Source organism: Monodelphis domestica, chromosome 3, assembly GCF_027887165.1.
Source record: "Monodelphis domestica isolate mMonDom1 chromosome 3, mMonDom1.pri, whole genome shotgun sequence".
Lineage (NCBI taxonomy): Eukaryota > Metazoa > Chordata > Mammalia > Didelphimorphia > Didelphidae > Monodelphis > Monodelphis domestica.
The window spans coordinates 419,293,657-419,312,184 of NC_077229.1; the positions used below are offsets into that span (position 1 = coordinate 419,293,657).

Consider the following 18,528-nt stretch of genomic DNA (forward strand, 5'->3'; position numbering starts at 1 on the left):
AAACATGTTATCAGGGGATTGAGATTAGAACACTAAATTGTGGTAGGAATTGGGTGAAGGGCAGTGACTCCATTTTGTGACTGAATTTTGAAACTAGCTCAGTTCTTATTCTATTCAATTATGGGTCTAGTCCAATTTATATTTGTGAGAAAATATTATTCAGTTATGGGAATTGTGAGAGGACATTGTTGCATTGTTTGAACCCAGTCCTGTGGGGCTGGGAAGTTGGACCACTGCTACCTATTGCTAACCCTTAACTAAGGATGTAGGTCTGTGTTGGTGAACCTATGGCATGTGTGCCAGTGGGGGCTGCCCTCCTCCCCCTCTCCATTGCACCTTAGGACATTTCTTACACAACCCACACCTCTGCCCAGCAGCCCAATGGGAGCACTTTCTCCCTCTCCTGTCTGGATTAAGACAGGGGGCTCACAGGCAGCACGAGGGTTGCAGTTTGGATACTCAGTCTCTAAAACGTTCACCATCACTGATCTAGGTCATGCTGACCTACTCAGATTCAAAGATTAATGCAAGGTTTTTTCACAAAGATACATCTCAAGTAATTCATAGTCTTATCTGAAAACTGGCCCTGTACTGATCAATCAGTTATTGTTTCCATGTAGATTTGATTATTTGCAGATATTTAAGGGGAATGGAACATCTCTTTTCCTGATTTCAGGGAAAAGTACCAGTTTAATCTTCTCTTTGCATCTTAGGAAGCCCCTAATCTTTCCTCCAAAGAGATTTCAGAGTTTTCATTGTTGTATCCTAGTTAATTGTTTTTTTTATAGTTAATTAGCCTCATTTGAATAATTGCTTTTAATGTTTAAAAATCTGTCTCCCCCTTTATTTAGGGTCTAGCATTTGACATGCATTGCTTAATAAATGGATAATCTTGGAAGATTGAACCTTTTGTGATAGAGGCTGGCACTAGAGAAAAAGTGCCAGACTGAAGAGTATGTGAAATTGATCACCTCAATGGGGGAAGGGCCCCAGGAGTGGAATCCGGAAGAAGAATAGTCTCTTGGTCTTGAGAAGGTGAAGAGAGAAGGTGGGAAAAAACTTTCTCCTGAAAGTTACCCATTTTTCTTGCTGGTGACTGGAAATCTTTCCCCCCAACACTTCCCAATTGAAGAGACTTTCTGAAGAGAAACCTGAGCAGACTTTACCTCAGCTCCTGTTGCCCAGGGGTGAGTCAACCTGACTTTCTCTCAGGGGTTCAGGCTGCCAAGGCCTGAGTTCCACCCAAACTTGAGGAGGGAGGGGATAGAGACACGGATCCCTTCTCCCCACTTTCCTTTTCCCATTCTTCCCTGCCCATCATTCCTTTTGTATTACCTGATTAAGTTAACATTAAAAGCTATCTGTTCCCCAAGCTGAGTGTGAGTGAATGGATCAAGGGGAGACCTTTTGGTCTCGAGTAGTGGAGGGGGGACAAGAGTGAATTGGGAAGAGCAGCTTTAGCTAAGGAGGGAAGGCAGAAGGGGGAAAATCTTCAAGCCCCCTCTCCTCTCTCTGAGCCAACCTGTTACATCTGCTGTCTCCCCTGAACCCCACTTTGAGAAGGGGGTTTTCATCTCTTTCCCCCTCCCCATACCAAAAGTCCAAGCTTCCCTTGAGGTGCAAACTTCTCCTCTTTTATTTTTTTAATACACTTTGCTTCTTCAGTCATTTCACCTTTCATTTGCTACAGTTAATATAAGACTTTCAAAATAGAAGACAAATAAATCCTCTGAAATATTTGAGTGTCATAATGAAGGAGAAAGTTGCCGTATCTTATTCTACAAAGGTGGGCTGAAGGTCAACATATAACATCGAAATCATATCAAGAAAATTTGTATTGAATCACAGACAATCACCAGGACTCTCAAGGCACATTGACTTAATTCCACCCAACATCCAATCACCTAACTAAAATCATTGTTTCACTACCCAAACATTTGTTAGCATTCAGCAGTCACAGCTTGTAGATAGTAAAGAAAAATAGAGGTTGGCCACACCACATTGCAATTAAGAGAAAATAGTTCAGGAGGCACTTTTGCCTGTTTTAAATGGCTGGCTAGTAGGACTATCATTTTGACCCTCCATTCATTCCCAGAACTGCAGACTACTTTTTCATACCTGGCATTTCTTATTCTCAAGAGATTGGTAATGGGTCCTCTGCGTTAAGAGCTGATTCTTAGGAAAGCGACTTTTGCTGTCCTCTGGTGGCTGGTCACCAAGTCACAACTTCTTGTCATAGATGAGAAATTTAGAATTAGTAGACACCTCAGAGGTTTCCCCTCATTTTATAGATGAGGAACCTGAGACCAGAGAAAGAGATTTTTCCATGGTCACATAGGCAGTGAGTAGTCAAGTTAGGATGTAAACTCAGGTCCTTTCCAGGTCACTGTACCACCCTGCCTTTCCGTTACTCCAAAAAGGACTATAGAAATCAAAAAAGTAATATAAACTTTGAATTGGTCAATATGTCAAGGACCTATGAATTTTTCAGTGTGGAAGATCCCTCCACTAACATAGATTGTGATGGGTCTGTAGACCCATTAGTGTCAAAAGTGGACCTTTGTCCAGTTCAGCATTCTAGCCATTATATTGCCTTGTCTCTTTTTGAGTTGTTTACCTAATTGTCATCCTCTGACAATATACGCTTGGAGTTTGGTGTTTAAAGAGTTTAAACAGCCAAATCTCTGTATGACGTATATAAGTTTATATATGTGGAAGGAAAACTGTTTTACTCTAACCTCTTCCAGAAGTTTTGAGAATTCTTTCTGGGAGCCACAAGGAGGGATTCAATGCATCCAAGTAATTGCTTATCCATTTTCCTTGGGCATGAATAAGTAGCTCAGCATAAATTGTATTGTATTATTGGGAATATAGCTGAAATCATTCAACCCAATGGCGGAGAATCAGTAGCATCATCTTCATCTATGAAAAGCTGCCCATGAGTTTTTTTTTAAACTTTTACTTTCTGTCTTAGAATCAATACTGTGTATCAGTTCCAAGGCTAGGCAATTGGGGTTAAGGGACTTGCCCAGGGATACACAGCTAGGAAGTGTCTGAAGTCACTGGTGAACCCAGGACCTCCTTTTCTAGGTCTGGATCTCAAACCACTGAGCCACCTAGCTGTCCCTACCCAGGAACTTTTACTGGTGAGTAAAATCACTGCTGAGAAATCCCTCTTAGAGAAAACCACTCCAGACCTCGACTCAAATTCCTTTTCTAACACTATTATCTCTTCTCAGCTTGGAAAAGGTCCTTGTTAACAAGTATCCCTGCTCTGGTCTCCAGATGACTAAAATGGTGACAAGAATCCTTACCTCGAAGGAATTTTACCAGATTTAATCAGACTATAATAATATCTAGGGAAAGGGTAGCTGGGTGGCTCAGTGGATTGAAAGCCAGACCTAGAGATGGGAGGTCCTGGGTTCAAATCTGGCCTCAGACACGTTCTCGCCGTGTGACCCTGGGCAAGTCACTTAACCCCCATCATCTAGCTCTTACCACTCTTCAGCCTGGGAACCAATACCCAGTATTGATAGCAGGATGGAAGGTGAGGGTTTAAAAAGGAAAAAAAAATACCTGGGGAAAAGCACTGAGTGTTCTGGTGATGGGAGGAGGTGAAACTGACAGGGTTCATCTAAGGCAAGAGCACCAGCATTTGGTTTTTGTGGCCTGTATTCCTCACTGGGATCGTAATCTTCACATCTACAATTGCCTTTTTTATGAAAACCAGTGCCTGAGAATCCTAATGAAAGGGGCAGACACTCTATATCTGTCCTTCTCATTAGAGGCCATGATGTGCAATCTGGGAAAGTGATTAAATTGACTTTTACATGGAAACACATCTGCAAAATTAAGGAAAGTTTTAATGAAGGAATGAAGGAATAAAGACCAATGGGAAAAGAATAACACTAAAAGACATTCTTCAAGAGATAAATGGTCAAAGAATTTGGATAGTTTTCAAAAGATTTGCAAACTCTAAGTGACCATACCTTGTGAAAATATGATCCAAATCACTGATTGTAAGACAAATGTAAATTAAGACACTTCTGAGGGTTTATTCCACCTCATATAAATTGGCAAAGAAGAAAAAAGTCAAAAATAGTCAATGACAGTTGTGCTATTATAGATAAATTTATGCACTATTAGTAGAGTTATTAGAGTTGTCTAATCATTCTGTAATTCACTTTGGTATTATGTAAGAAAAGTGATGAAATTATCCATACTTTGTAATTCAAAAAAAATGCTGTTATTGGGGATATTTCCCAAACAAGTAAAAAATAGAAACAAAAAAAAGAAGCAATATTCACCAAAATATTCATAGAACTACTCTTTATGGTAGCAAAAAATACAAAATCCTTCTCACTGATTAGAGAATGACCGGAAAAAGTACTTTTGAATGAAATATTATGAATTCAGGGGCATGTAGGAAGATTTGTATAAACAATGACTATAACAATGTCAATGAAAAATTGCTAAAGACAAATTGAACTTTGAGTCTTGTAAAATAGAATGTAGTGGACATTTATTAGGTGGGGTAGGGGAAGAGAGAGAGGGAAACAAATAAGATTATGGAGAAGAGATATCCTGGAGAAGAGATAATGAAACATAGCCTATAGCCTCCCTCATGGTGAATTGAGGAATTAGTAGGATAGAATGTTATATACATTGTCAGACAAGGTATATATGTCATATGTTTTTGCTTAATTATTTTGTCACAAAGGTGGGTAAAATATGGGGATGAAGTGGGAAAAGACAGTTATGTAAAGACAAACGACATAAAGTACATTTTTATGGAAAGGAAAAGAGAGATGTTGACTCCAGAAAATTAAAGCTCCCTATCTATTACCCATGAAAGGAAGAATCGTTTATTTTTATTTATATTATTTATAGTCTCATTAATTCAGAATTGGAAGGGGTCCTAGAGGCCATCTAGTCCAACTGCTTCATTTTTATAGATAAAGAAATCATATCTCAAAGAGGTTAAATGGTTTGTCCACAGTTACGAAGGTAGTAAATGGCACAGGCAGGATGTGAACCTAGGTCCAACTTTGTGGTCTTTCCCCAGCAAAAGGAGGCTAAAAGGATTATTTTTGTAGCCCAGAGTTACCTATAGTCATCTCTTCCCAACATGGTTACGGTCTTGGTTATCTAGTTCATCTGAAAGAGATCTTTGTGGAGCGGGACTTCTCTTAGGCATTGGCTTATTTGATGCCTCAGAGGGAAAGACAGTATCTTCCAAGATTAAGGTCAACTTGGCTATCAGTATAGCTCTGAAAAATCATTTTTGAAGGAATCAGTTTTCAAAAATAATTTATTCAAATATTTGTGAAAATATTTCTAAAAGCTTCCCAGTTGTCTCTATCAGTTTCTTCCCCAAGCAAATGTACATTTAACTACATGAACACAACTATTACTTCATAGCTTTTTATTATAGACTTTTTATCCACATGAATGTTAAAGAAACTACAACAGCATTAAATACCATTTTTGATAACAGTGATTATATTCTTAATTACACTCAATATTAAATTGTAAAATATTTCCAGAGGAATACAATCTTAATTCATACAGCAGGCAAAGTACCAGAGGAGAAGGGACCAATTGATAGAATATCCACTCTGCTATTGAAAGCAATACATATGGCTGATGCCTTCCCATCTGTCCAAAATGTGATTCTCACCCCCTAGGACAAGTCTTGTGTTTCTTTCCTTTCAAGAATCACTTATGCAAAAGTAAAGACAATTTTGTAGATACTCTCCGGGTTCGCAGCATTGAAAGGACCAGGGATTGCCTCCATGGATTATCCACACAATTGGTTAAAAGCATTTTCCATACTCTATGAAGTTCAGTCATCCTTCTAGAAACACCAAGACTCAAACTTTGGTTCCACCAAAAGATCTGTGACAAGCATTTACTGATCTTGTTTGTTTCCCCCTCCCTCCCCCCGCCTAATAAATGGCTGCTACATTCTATTTTACATGGTTGTCCATGATGCTTTGAGGTCACTTGTCCTTGGGTTCATGTGAACCTGATTTTGTATTTTATTCCCAAGCCCTTTCAATTCTCAGTCTTTATACAAGTCAGGTTGCTCAGTGGTAGGTTGTATCTTACAAGAGAACAGTTGCAGGTAGCCTTATATTCCTGTAATTAAAAAAAGGAATTAATTTTAAAAAAACTTAACATTGATGAAAGGTGAACTTTATTCATGTGAAATCCTAATCCACATATATTTATAACACTGTTGGTTTTCAGAGCATAAAAGTGAGATTGTAAAGAAGCAGTTGTGAGAACAGAGCTCTGTCTGCCCACAGGAGACATCTTTCCCTCCCAAGCAATTTTTGCCATTCATTGTCTAACATTTTGAGTTCCAGATTCTCTCTCCCCTTCTGTTACCCCCTCCCTGAAACGGTAAGCAATTTTATATTAGTTATTTATATGTGCTATCATATAAAACATACTTCCATATTTATCATATTATAGAAGATGACACATTTATTTAAAAAAATGAAGAAAATAAAAGTGAAACATGGCATGTTTAGATATGCATTCAGATTCCATCAGTTCTTTTCCTGGAAATAGATAACATTATTTATCATGGGTCCTTTGGGATAGTCTTGAATCATTGTGTTGCTGAAACAATATTTTGTAGGATTCTGATTTTCAATCCACTCTGCAATCTGATTCTGTTTTATGGGTGAGTTTATCCCATTGACATTTACAGTTATGATTACTAACTATATTTCCCCTTCCATCTCATTTTTCTCTTATCATTTTCTCTCTTTCTTTTCAGCATTTCCCTGTTCACAAATGTTTTGCTCCCCATAGGAAACATCTAAATAAATGTTTATTGAATTCAACATGTTTCACAGACCCTTATTTGCTTTCTTGGTTTATGCTTATTTAGAATGTATGTGTAGAGCCAGTGTGAAATAGTAGAAAGAATTCAGGAATCAGGAAGACCTGGGTTCAAATCCTATTTCTGACACTAGCTGTGTGACCACAGGCAGGTATCCTCAATTGGATCCCCAATTTCTTTATCAGTTAAATAAAGATAATGATATTTGTAGTACCTGTCTCACAAGGTTTGGGCTAGATTTGACTCAAACTAGTCTTTGACAGGTTCAATAATGGAACAAAATGAGACACAAATAGGTCATTTCTCTCTCATTTTTTTTAAAACCCTTACCTTCTGTCTTGGAATCAATACTAAGTATAGGTTCCAAGGCAAAGAATCACAAAGGGCTAGGTAATTGGGTTAAGTAACTTGTCCAGGGTTTCACAGATAGGAAGTGTCTGAGGTCAAATTTGAATCCAGGACCTCCCCTCTCCAGACCCAACACTCTGTCCCCTAAGCCTTCTAGCTGCTCCTAACAATAAGTTCTCTTAAAAGAGAGTAACAAGAATGGTAATGGGACTTAAGATAATACCATATAAGGGTGGATTGAAGGAACTAGGGATTTTTAGTTTGTAGAAGATGGAGAGGTGCGGTGTGACAGTTGTCTTTGGAAATATTTGAAAGTTTCACTTATAAGGGGGAATAGATTTAGGATCACATCTAGAACTGGAAAGGATATCAGAGATATCAGTTTAATTCTTTTATATTACAGATAAGGAAACTGAGGCTCATGTGGATAAATCAAATTCCCCAATTGCTTAATTTGAAGAGGTAATGGGATCAGAGGTGGGATTTAGGCATACAAATGCATATAAGTTGCAGGGAAGTAGATTTAAGTTTGATTTCAGGAAAAAAAAACTTTTAAAAAATTATGGCTACCCAAAAGTACAATGGGCTGCCTTGAAAAGTAGTAAGTTCTGGTGTCTGGGTGTCTGATATAAGTTGTGTAGGCACTTGTGTATGCTGTAGAGGGGAGTCTTGTTCAACTATCAGGTTGACTAGATAGTCTCCGAAGTTCCTTTCAACTCTGGATTCTGTGAATCAGTGACAGGATCACTTGGTTTTGCCAACCAAGCCACAAACAAAGGAAAATCAGGTTGACCCTGCTCTGAGGTATAGAACATGGTCTCCAAATATCTTCAATAAAACGAATCTAATGAAGAAGTAGAGAAAACATGGCAGAAAATTCAACACTGAAGAGGAGGTCAGGTTCACACCAGATTTCCTGAATAGTTTTACTTTTCAAAAATTTCAAGGACTTTCTAAATGATTTTGGACAAATCATTATCTGGTTCAGTTTCTCTGCATGTAAAACAACTAGCTCCTGTCTTAAGGGTTTTGTAGGAATTCTTGTGACAATATTTGTACCGAATTTTGAGGAGCTTAGTAGAAAATCTGTTAAAGGTTGCTTAATTATGATATCTGCTGCATACATGTCTTATATTGCTTAGTTATTTGTATATCGTCTAGACCATTAGAATGTATGTTTCACGAAGGCAAAGATAGTACGTTTTTTGGCCTTTCTTTTTTTCCCCCAGTGCTTGACCTGTGACACTGCCATCACCTAATAAATACTTGTTAACTGGAAACCAATGGTCCTCTTTGAAAAAGAAGGATAAGCAACCACAACTTACTGGCTAACAGATAATTAAGGTAACAGAGTTTGAAATGGGGCACTCTGCTGGGTTTGTAGAATTACTGTTTGAAGAACCTGGTCATAGGAAATATAACTGAGAAGGAGGATGACTATTATGAATAGCTCTGGAATGGACAACTGCTTTATAGGCAAAGTGACATTCATGCACATCATCTTGACATGTTCTTTAGAATAGACATCCCAGTCTTCCTTAAGCCATTTCTCTGGGGCTATCCATTTTGCTTACAAAACACAACCTCACTATAAATCATATTTGGAAAAGCAATACTATGTGAAGTCTCAAAAGGCTTGTTTTAGGAGACAATTTAAAAAGAAGTAAAAGGAAGTGTTATTTTATCCAATTGATAGCTTAAACATATTTAGCCCAATTGGGGCAAGAGATCATGCCTTGAAGGACTTAGTCCACTCAATTTTGCAATTCTCCCTTTGGGTTTTACGTGACCTTAATGGTGAGTCAATGAGTAAAAAGCTCACATTGCCTGTTATATCTAGCCAGTTTTAGGCTCCATGCCAATAGATCATGCTTTCAGCCATCCATCTTAGCCATTTTCTTGCCATTTTCCCTGTCACTACTCCTCATTCTCCCCATACCTCACCATACCCCTCTCCTTGTCCATACTCAAATCAATAGGGCCACTGCTTCTGGGAAAGGGAGTGTTCATCGAATCCTATATAACTGCAGCTGACTCTGTCCCTGGAAAAGTCAGACTCACCATGCCTGTGACTTTGCAGACCAAAACAAACCTTCCTTGGCCATTGTTACCCTATCTGTGTTGTCTTTTGGGGGCAAAGACAGTCTCTTTCCTCTATCTGTATCCCCAGTGTTTAGCACTACAGTTGGCACATAGGAGGTGCTCAAAAAGTGTTTCTCCTTTATGCATTTATTGTTATTTTAAGAGATACTTGGATAAATTCAAGAATAGATCAGATAACAAGCACTGAATAAGTGCCAGGCATCATGCTTGGTGCTGATCAAAGAGAAGTTAAATATTTTTTAATTTTTTAAAACCCTTACCTTCCACTTTAGAATCAATACTGTGTATTGGTTCCAAGGCAGAAGAATGGTAAGGGTCAGGCAAAGGGGGTTAAGTGACTTGCCCAGGGTCACACAGCTAGGAAGAGTCAGGCCAGATTTGAATCCAGGACCTCCCATCTCTAGGTCTGGCTCTCAATCCACTTAGTTACCCAGCTGCCCCAAAGTTAAATATTTTTAGGCTTCACACCTTTACTTTTTGCAGTTTACATTATAGTAAAGAACTATTCTGCGCATCTACATTTAATTATTGCGATTAGGGCCAGTTTGGATATACTATTTTCTTGACTCAGTATTATGTCATCTCTTATATTCTTGTGCAAGGCCAAAGGGGTTTGTAGAAAGGGACTCAGCAATTTATTTGATAGGTTGCCTGAGGTTTGGAAAGGATTCTTTCCCTTAATGGCCATAGTGGAATCTAGTGGATGGCAATGCAGCATGCCAGCTTAAAGGTCACCCTTGCATTAGACTTTGGATGTATCAGCACTAATTTGGTGACTTGTGGTCACCGAACAAGACCAAATCTTTCCCTCGCTCATGATATGATTTTTTATTTCGTAATTCCTCTTGAGGCAACTCCTCTCAAGCTTGGCACATTGAGAATCTAAGACTGCCTCTAACAATATGGTTGTGATTCTCTGCTTGGCTGATTTAGCTTAGCATTTAAGTAACCACTAATCTTCTGAAAGCACAAGGGTCTACTTAGAGAAATCCCTGTTGTCTGCACCGATGGTGTGTTGAAGAAATGAAATCACCATGAAGAGAGTATCAGTTACTAAACACTATGAATAGAGTTTTACACATATACATATCCAGAGATACACACCCACCCGGGATGTCACTAGCAGCAATGGCGGCATCTACTCTCAGTGTCCGTGGTCTCTAGGCATGGAGTATCTTGCCAAGAAAAAAACTGGTTCTTGTAAGAAAGGGAGGCAGAGCATGGGATTGAGGAAGGATGAAAAGACAGGATCTAAATATAGTGAAACTGGCATCAAGACCACTCTGCTGGTTGCAGGTGCTGCAGTGGACAGAGAACTGGATGGACTTCAAGGAAGACCCGAGTTCTGTTCCTGCTTCAGATCTGTCAACTTAGAATCTGGGGGCCCCACGTTTGGTCAGCTTGAAAGCTGGAGACCCCAAGTTTGTCTCTGTTCCCCTGAGACCTTCCTCAAGGCAAATTCTCAGGGGAATAGGGACAAACTTGGGGTCTCCAGCTTTCAAGTTGACCAAACTTGGGGCCCCCAGATTCTAAGTTGACAGATATTTCTTTTTTTTAAAAATCACTGTAGGTGTCAGCTATTGCTGAAATTATTCTTTTACCCTTGATTTGAAAGAAATAAAATCATTAAGCTAGAATTATCTATAATGTGACTTAATTATTTTGTACTACAAAGAGAACTTAGAGGTCAGCTGTATAATACTTCTCATTTTACAAATGAAGAAGGTCAACATGGGAAAGTGGGAAAAGCCTTGGATTTGGAGTCAGACTCCCTGGGTTTTAATCATGACTGTACTACGCTGTGACCTTGGGCTAGCTACTTAACCTCAGGTTTTCATCTGTAAAATGGATGAGGTTGGATTAGAATGGGGGTTCTTACTATTTTTTGTGCAACGAACCCACTGGCATTCTAGTGCACTCCTCAGAATATTTTTAAATGCATAAAATAAAACATATAGAGTTACATAGGAAACCAATTATACTGACATAAAGATGTAAAATCCCTCTTAAATCTATCTACAAATCCCTATGGGGTTTAAAACCTCTGGACTGCAGGATGCCCAAGGTCCCTTTTAACTCAAAGTATGATCCCACAGTCAGTAAGTCACAAAGCTGGGACTTAAACGTAGGTCTCCTGACCTGTTTTTTCCATTACTGATATTTTGGATCAACATTTCATTGGTTCATAGATCTAGAGCTGGGAAAGACCTCAGACATAATCTACTATAGCTTCTTCATTTTATAGATAAATCAATTGAGGCCCAGGGAGGTTAAACGAATTTGCCCAGGGTCATTGTGGTACTAAGTATAAGAAATAGAATGTAAATCTAAGTCCTCTGACTTCAGAATCAATGTTCTTTCTACCTTATTACACTGCTTCCTCTTTCTTCCTGAACTGATCCAGTAATTATCCAGTAATTGCCTTAATCATCCATTTCACTTTGTTAGAGAAAGCCTGGACTATGGTAATGAAGAAGAAATTTTCTAGAGTTAGGTTAAGGAATAATACTTGAATGTATAGAACAGAACAAGTCCCATGAGCCATTACTGGATGGCTTCAGGGAAATACAAATAGACTGAATGATGTATTCTGTGGCAAGCTTTCCCCAGTCCCTGAGTTGTTTCTGGCCCCTCCATCAAATTATCTTTTTCACCTGTTGCATCCCAAAATAGAATGCAAGCTCCTAGAAGACAGGCATTGGTTAGTCATTTCTGTGTTTGTCTCTACTGTCTATCACAAGGATTGGGCAATTAGGTGGCACAGTGGATTAAGTGCTGGGTCTGGAGTTAGAATCACCCATCTTCCCAAGTTCAAATCTGGCCTCAGACATTTACTTGATGGGTGACCCTGGGCAAGTCACTTAACCCTGTTTCCCTCAGTTCCTTATCAGGAAAATGAGCCCAAGAAGAAAATGGCAAGTCCCTCCAATATCTTTGTCAAGGAAAGCCCACATCAGGTTGCAATGAGTGGGGACAGGATTGAACACACAATATCACAAGGATTGCATACATAGGAGGTTAATAAATTGGTCCTTTTCAAATTAATTTATAAGTTCCAAAAAGACAAATTTAGGTCTACAGTAAAGAAAAGCCCTAATAATTAGAGCTTTCCAAGAATAGAATGGGCTTTGTGATTCTGTGATCTGAGCATCTCTACTGCAGAATCACAGAAGAAAAGGAGTCTGGAGGAGTAACAATGAGGACTCTTTAAGACAATCAAGACCAACTAACATTATTTATTAAGTACCTGCTCTGTGCTAGGTGCAGTGCTAGACCCTGGGGACACAAAGAATGAAAGGGCCTTCTCAGAAGTTTATTTCTTAACAAGAAATGTCTATCAGGTCAGTCCCAGAACCTATTCTTGCCTTTGCCATCTGGCTTGTTGTTTATCCTCATGGAAGTCATTTCTAATCTTCTCAGCGCTTTGATATTTCCATAGTCAGAATGAAGATGAAAATAATACCCAAAGGGATTACATGTGGATAAGGAAAGGCCTACGAAGCACTTTAAGTTCCTGGAGAAAAATGCAATATGATATACAACAGAATTGTAATTATTGTTGTTGTTTTCCAGGCATGTCTGACTTTTTGTGACCCCATTTGGAGTTCTCTTGGCAAAGATACTGGAGCAGTTAGCCATTTCCTGCTCCAGATCATTTTACAAATGGGGAAACTGAAGCAAAAAGAGTTGTGACTTGCCCAGGGTCACACAGCTAAAATTGAACTCAGGAAGATGAGTCTTCCTAACTCCAGGCCTGGCACTTCAACCACTGAGCCACATAGCTCCCCTTGAAGGATAGATACAGCATTTAATAATATCCTCATTTTACAGATGGGGAAACAGAAGGAAACAAGGTTAAGTGACTTGCCCAGGGTCACCGAGCTAGTAAATAAATGTCTGAGGACCAGAATTGAATTTAGGTCTTTTTGACTCTAGCTCCAGCACTCTATCCATTATATCACCTAGCTGTTCCTTATTACTATAATTTTATTAATAAAATAATTAATAACAAATACTATCATTATTAATTTTCTTTAAATCAAAATTTCTTTGATATTATCATCATCATCACCAATAACAATAATAGTGTCTACATAGCACTTTAAGGTTTAAGGCCTTACCTATGTTCATCCAGCTACTGTTATCCCCATTCTATAGATGGGGAAGCTGAACCACTGAAAGCTTCAGGGCTCATCCAAGATCACCTGGCTAAGTAAGTTCTGGAGGCTCAGAATGTAACAGAAGCTTCTTGGAGACAGGGACTGTATCATTTTTCTCATTTTTGTATTGCCCCAGTTCTTTGCATAGTGCACAGCACATAGGTGCTTGGTAATTATTTATTGAATGATGAAGAAGTAGCTGATGGAGAAGACATATAACAAACCTCCAAGGAAGGGGCTTGGGAAGTGCTCAGGAGTGAGATAAAAGTAGAGTAAGACAGAGAGGACTGTCTTATCAAATCGCCTGATGACAAAGCCAGGAGAAATAGCTTGCATGCTGGCAAGAACTCATTGATGGAGGACTCTAGGGCTCACAGAGAGCTTCCCCCATAACAGCCTTGTGACTTAGATAATACAAGGATATTTTTCTCCTATTTACAAAAGAGGAAACTGAGGCATGGAAATAATAATTGCTAATGTTTATATAGCATTTTAAAGTTTGCAAAGTATTTTATGTACATTATCTCATAAGATGAAAAGTTAAATGGGATCAATCTCTCTTGAACTCCAGTCCTGCATTAACATCACTTCAGAGTCTCTGGGGCTTCCCAAGCTGTCTCTGATAAATATTCTATATTTATCTTGAGAGTACTGTTGTATGTGTGAGTGTGAAGGTAAGATCCTCAAGGGCAGGGAATTTTTGCCTTCAAAAAAAATCCCTAACACTTAAAAAACCCAAACAAACAACCCTTACCTGCTGTCTTGGAATCAATATTAGTTCTGAGGCAGAAGAGTTTTTTGTTTTTTTTTACTAAAGGTCCCATTTATTCTGGGAGGAAAATACTCCACATTAACTGCCCAAATTATCACATAGCAAATATAAACACACTTTACTAAGACTTTCATAAACCCCTTTCCATTTCCTAAACCACTCTTCTTGTTAAAAAAGCAAACACAAACTTTGTATACTTTATCTTTTTAAAAAGTAGCTTTTCAGATTTGTGATATATTCTTTCTTCTCTATTTCTTTTGTAACACACTGGGAATGTGCACTAAATTTAAAAAGTAAACATGTATTTGGTTGGACTGTTTTGTCACAGTATATTTCTAATCCTCCAAATTATCAAAGGTGGATCTTTTCTGGAGGAAGATAGAAAACTGGGCCATCTTCATAGACAGAGAGCCCATGACTCATGGGAGTCTCATCAGTCAACAATGCATCTTTCAGGAAGGGAGCTATACCTCTGGGTCAGTACAATTTCTCAACTGTACATCTTTGGGTTTAAGTGACTTGCCCAGGGTCACACAGCTAGGAAGTGTCTGAGTCCAGATTTAACTCCTGGATCTCTTGACTCCAGGCCTGGAACTCTATCTAATGAAGCACCCAGCTACCCCTGCCTCCCTCATTCCAAAACCCCCCAAAACAAACCTTTACTAGATTCTATAACTCCCTTAGACTATTATCTTATATTGTTCCTCTCTTAGTCAAACTCCTGGAAAAAGCCATCCATATTTTTTGCCTTCCTGTATTAATCTTTTGCAGTCTGGCCTCCAACTTCATTACTTGATTGACTTCTTTCTCCAAAGTTGCCAACAATCTCTTAATTGAAAAGCTGGATGATCTTTTTTCAATCCTCCTCCTTCTCAAATCCTTTACTTAATAATGTCAACCATCCTTTCTTCCTGGATGTTTTTCCTACTTGAGTTTTCATGACCTATTGACTTTTGGTTCTTCTACATTCTGATTATTCCTTAGCTTCCTTTGTTGGATTATCATCTGTATCATTCCTCGTAACTGTGAATTTAACTCAAAGTTTTATCCTGGATTCTCAGATCTCTACATTTTCTTTTGGTGACCTCATTGTCTCCCCTGTGTTTATTAATAATCATCTTTATATAAATGTCTTATAGATTTACTACCCAGCCCTAGTCTCTCCCAAACCATAGTCCTGCCTCACCAGAGACATCTCAAACTCAGTATATCCAAAACAGAATTAATTTTCTTTTTACCTAAACTCTCCCCTCTACTAAACTTCCCTATTTGTGTTGAGGGTACCATCATTCTTCCCATCTCCGTGGTTTACAACCTCTGACTTATCTTCAACTCTTCACTCTTTTTCATTTCACAATCAGTTGCTAAGTCTTGCTATTTTTACCTTAACATCATTTTTCATATTGGACCCCTCCTCTCCAATTTAGTCCAGGCACCTCTCACCTGGCCTGTTGTAATGACTTTCTAATTGGCTCTCAGCCTCAAATTTCTTCCTACTCCAATCCATCCTCCCCGCCACTTCCAAAATTATTTTCCTCAAGAACACTTTGTTCCCCTATTCAATAAACCCCAGGAGTTCTCTATATAAAATATAAACTCCTCTGGCCTTTTAAAATCCTTACCCTCTGTCTTAGAATCAATATTGTGTATTGATTCCAAGGCTCAAGAGTGGCAAGGCTAGGCAATAGGGGATAAGTGAATGCCTGAGGGTCATAAAACTAGGAAAGTCTGAGGCCAGATTTGAATCCAGGACACCCTATCTCAGAGCTGGATTTCTATTCATTGGGCCACCTAGCCTTTAGAATTCCCCTAACTGCTAGTGCACTCTTTTACTAATTACCTTAAATTTGCTTTGCATTTATTCTGTATATTTTTCTTTACATATTTACATAGGCATAAGGACTGGATCTGTGGTTTTATTGACAAAGAGAACTTCCAAGTCAATACATTTTAACAATGTAGGATGTCAGCAACTTATTGCTTATAGAGAGTTGCCTAGATCATAGATGAAACTCAAACAGAAAAAAGGGTCACACATCTATAGGTAAGGATCCATAATGGCCACATGTTGACTTAGTTTTAAAATGTAATGTTGGCTATGTTTTATTGTTTTTTTTTTATTTTGTTGAATTTTTCAAATAACATTTTAATTTAGTTTGGACCATGCATTGGAATATATGTTTGATATCTCTGTCCTAGATCAAAGAAAGATTAAGTGACTTGACCAGGGTCACACAGTCAGTATTTGTAAGATATGGAACTTGAACCCAATACTCTCTGGCTTTGAGGTTGGACAACATTCTACTATGCCATGTCTCCTCTACTTCCCTTTGTAGACGTACATGTTTTCTTTCCTGATAGATTGCAAACTCACTGAGAAGAAGGATAGTTTCAGTTTTCGTCTTTGTATTTTCAGTGCCTAGCACAGTGTCTGACACATATAAGGTGATTAATAAATGCTCGCTGGGTGATTGCTGATTGATGGTAAGGGGACTTGAAATCATACCATACAAGCATCAGTTGAAGGAACTTATTTAGTTTGAAGGAGAGAATCTTTGTGGGTGTTTGTGTTTGTGGTGGTGGGATAAAGGTGGAGGGATGAGGGAAGAAGGCAGAGACTGCCATGACAACTATCTCTAAGTATTGAGGAATTGTGGGAGAAAGAAGAAGACTTTGACTTGCTTGGCTTGGGATCCAGATACAGACCTAGGGCAATTGATGAAATTTGTAGAGAGAATGCAGATTTTAGTGTATTTTATAGCTGGAGTAATCTAAAGTGAAGAGGGCTAGTTTGAGAAGTGATGGGCTTTCTATTGTGAGACATCTTCAAAGAGAGGCCGGCCGGCCAATTGTTGAGGAAGCTGTCCAGGGGATTTCAGTTCCATTTACCTGGATGACCTCTGAGATCACTTTCAATTCAGATTCTAGGATTCCATAAAAATCTGTAATAAAGAAATGCTTTTCTACAATGAATCCTATTGGACCCTTAAATATTCTCCCAAGGAAAGTAACCAGCAGTGTTATTCAAATGGTAATGAACCAAGCTAGGAGAGAAGGAAGTCCTCGGAGATGAGGAGCAATTTCAGCTGGTCACTAGTATTAATAGAAAAGTATTTCCAAATATCGAGGCTTTAAATGGAAGCCCGGACATCTTGTTATTTTATTTATGGTGTGAAAATCCAAACTGAGCTGCTCTTCGCCCATTTAGAACATTTAAATTCACCTGTCTAAGCTATTTTCAGCTAAGCTATGTGTCACTATGATTTCTATTTTTACTCTCATAAGGCTCAATTCAGTGTCAACTCTTTCTACGGTCTGAGCTTTTTCTCAATTTTAATGATTCCACAAGTCAGTGTGCCTGGGTCACCCTAATGCATTCCCTCAAAAGGAAGGGTTATCCATCATGTTCCCTGAATTCTCTCTAGATATATCTCTTTCTCCACAACTCAATAAATGCATATGTCTTTTTTTAAAAGAAGCATCTTACATCTAGTGATTTTGTGTGTGTGTATGTGTGTGTGTGTGTGTGTGTGTGCGTGCCTTAAGATGCTCATGGTATTGAGAAGTCATTGTCTTTTTCAGGGCAGCTAGAGAAGTAGAATCAATAGTGTAGTCTTGGCCCAATTCAGAGGGAGCCAAGGGGGGCACAGTTTGTGATTGGGAATGGAGTCCCTGTATTTTTTATTGCAAAGGACATACATGTGCTGGGGATTAAACTCTGCTGTCAAGATAGAAATGTGATGGTTATTATATCTCTTAGACTAAAGAAAGAATTTATGTGAAAGGGAGAGTGTTGGGTGGTTGTTTTTTCTTGGTAGCCAGAGGTATGTGGGGCTATGGGAGAAATCCATTCTTGATGTTACAACTCCCCCCCGCCCCCCCCCCGCCCCCATTGCCTATTCTTTCCTTGTTTTTTAAACCTTTACTTTGTGTCTTAGTAACACCTCTAAGATAGAAGGGCAAGGGCTCAGCAATGAGAGTTAAGTGACTTGCCTAGGGTCACACACCAGATTCCAAATTTGAACCCAGGCCCTCTTGTTTCCAGACCTGGTGCTCTATCTATTGAGCCACCTAACTTCCCTGGCCAATGTTTTTTCCTCAGTATCTCACTGGAACCCTGGGTGTAGTAGAGATTTGCTTGAAGCAAAGAGCTAGTTTTAAGTCCCTGGCACTTAAATTTCAGCTTGTGATTTCCTTAGTGCAGGGAACTTCTGATGGGAAAACCCCATTTTATCAGCATGCAGTGGCACTTGATTTACAACCAACAATCTCAGAGAATTGCTTGGGCA

The 18,528-nt window shown here is 38.8% G+C and overlaps 1 protein-coding gene across 1 annotated transcript in view; it reads right to left on the reverse strand.

Moving 5' to 3' along the window:
• Positions 1 to 5,297: 5,297 nt before the first annotated feature.
• The window catches only part of SKOR2 (SKI family transcriptional corepressor 2), a 72,428-nt gene continuing 59,197 nt past the window's right edge, over positions 5,298 to 18,528 (reverse strand). Inside the window, exon 9 of the mRNA XM_001371690.5 lies at positions 5,298 to 6,141. The gene's annotated coding sequence lies outside the window, so the exon portion shown is untranslated. The remainder of the gene's footprint in view (positions 6,142 to 18,528) is intronic.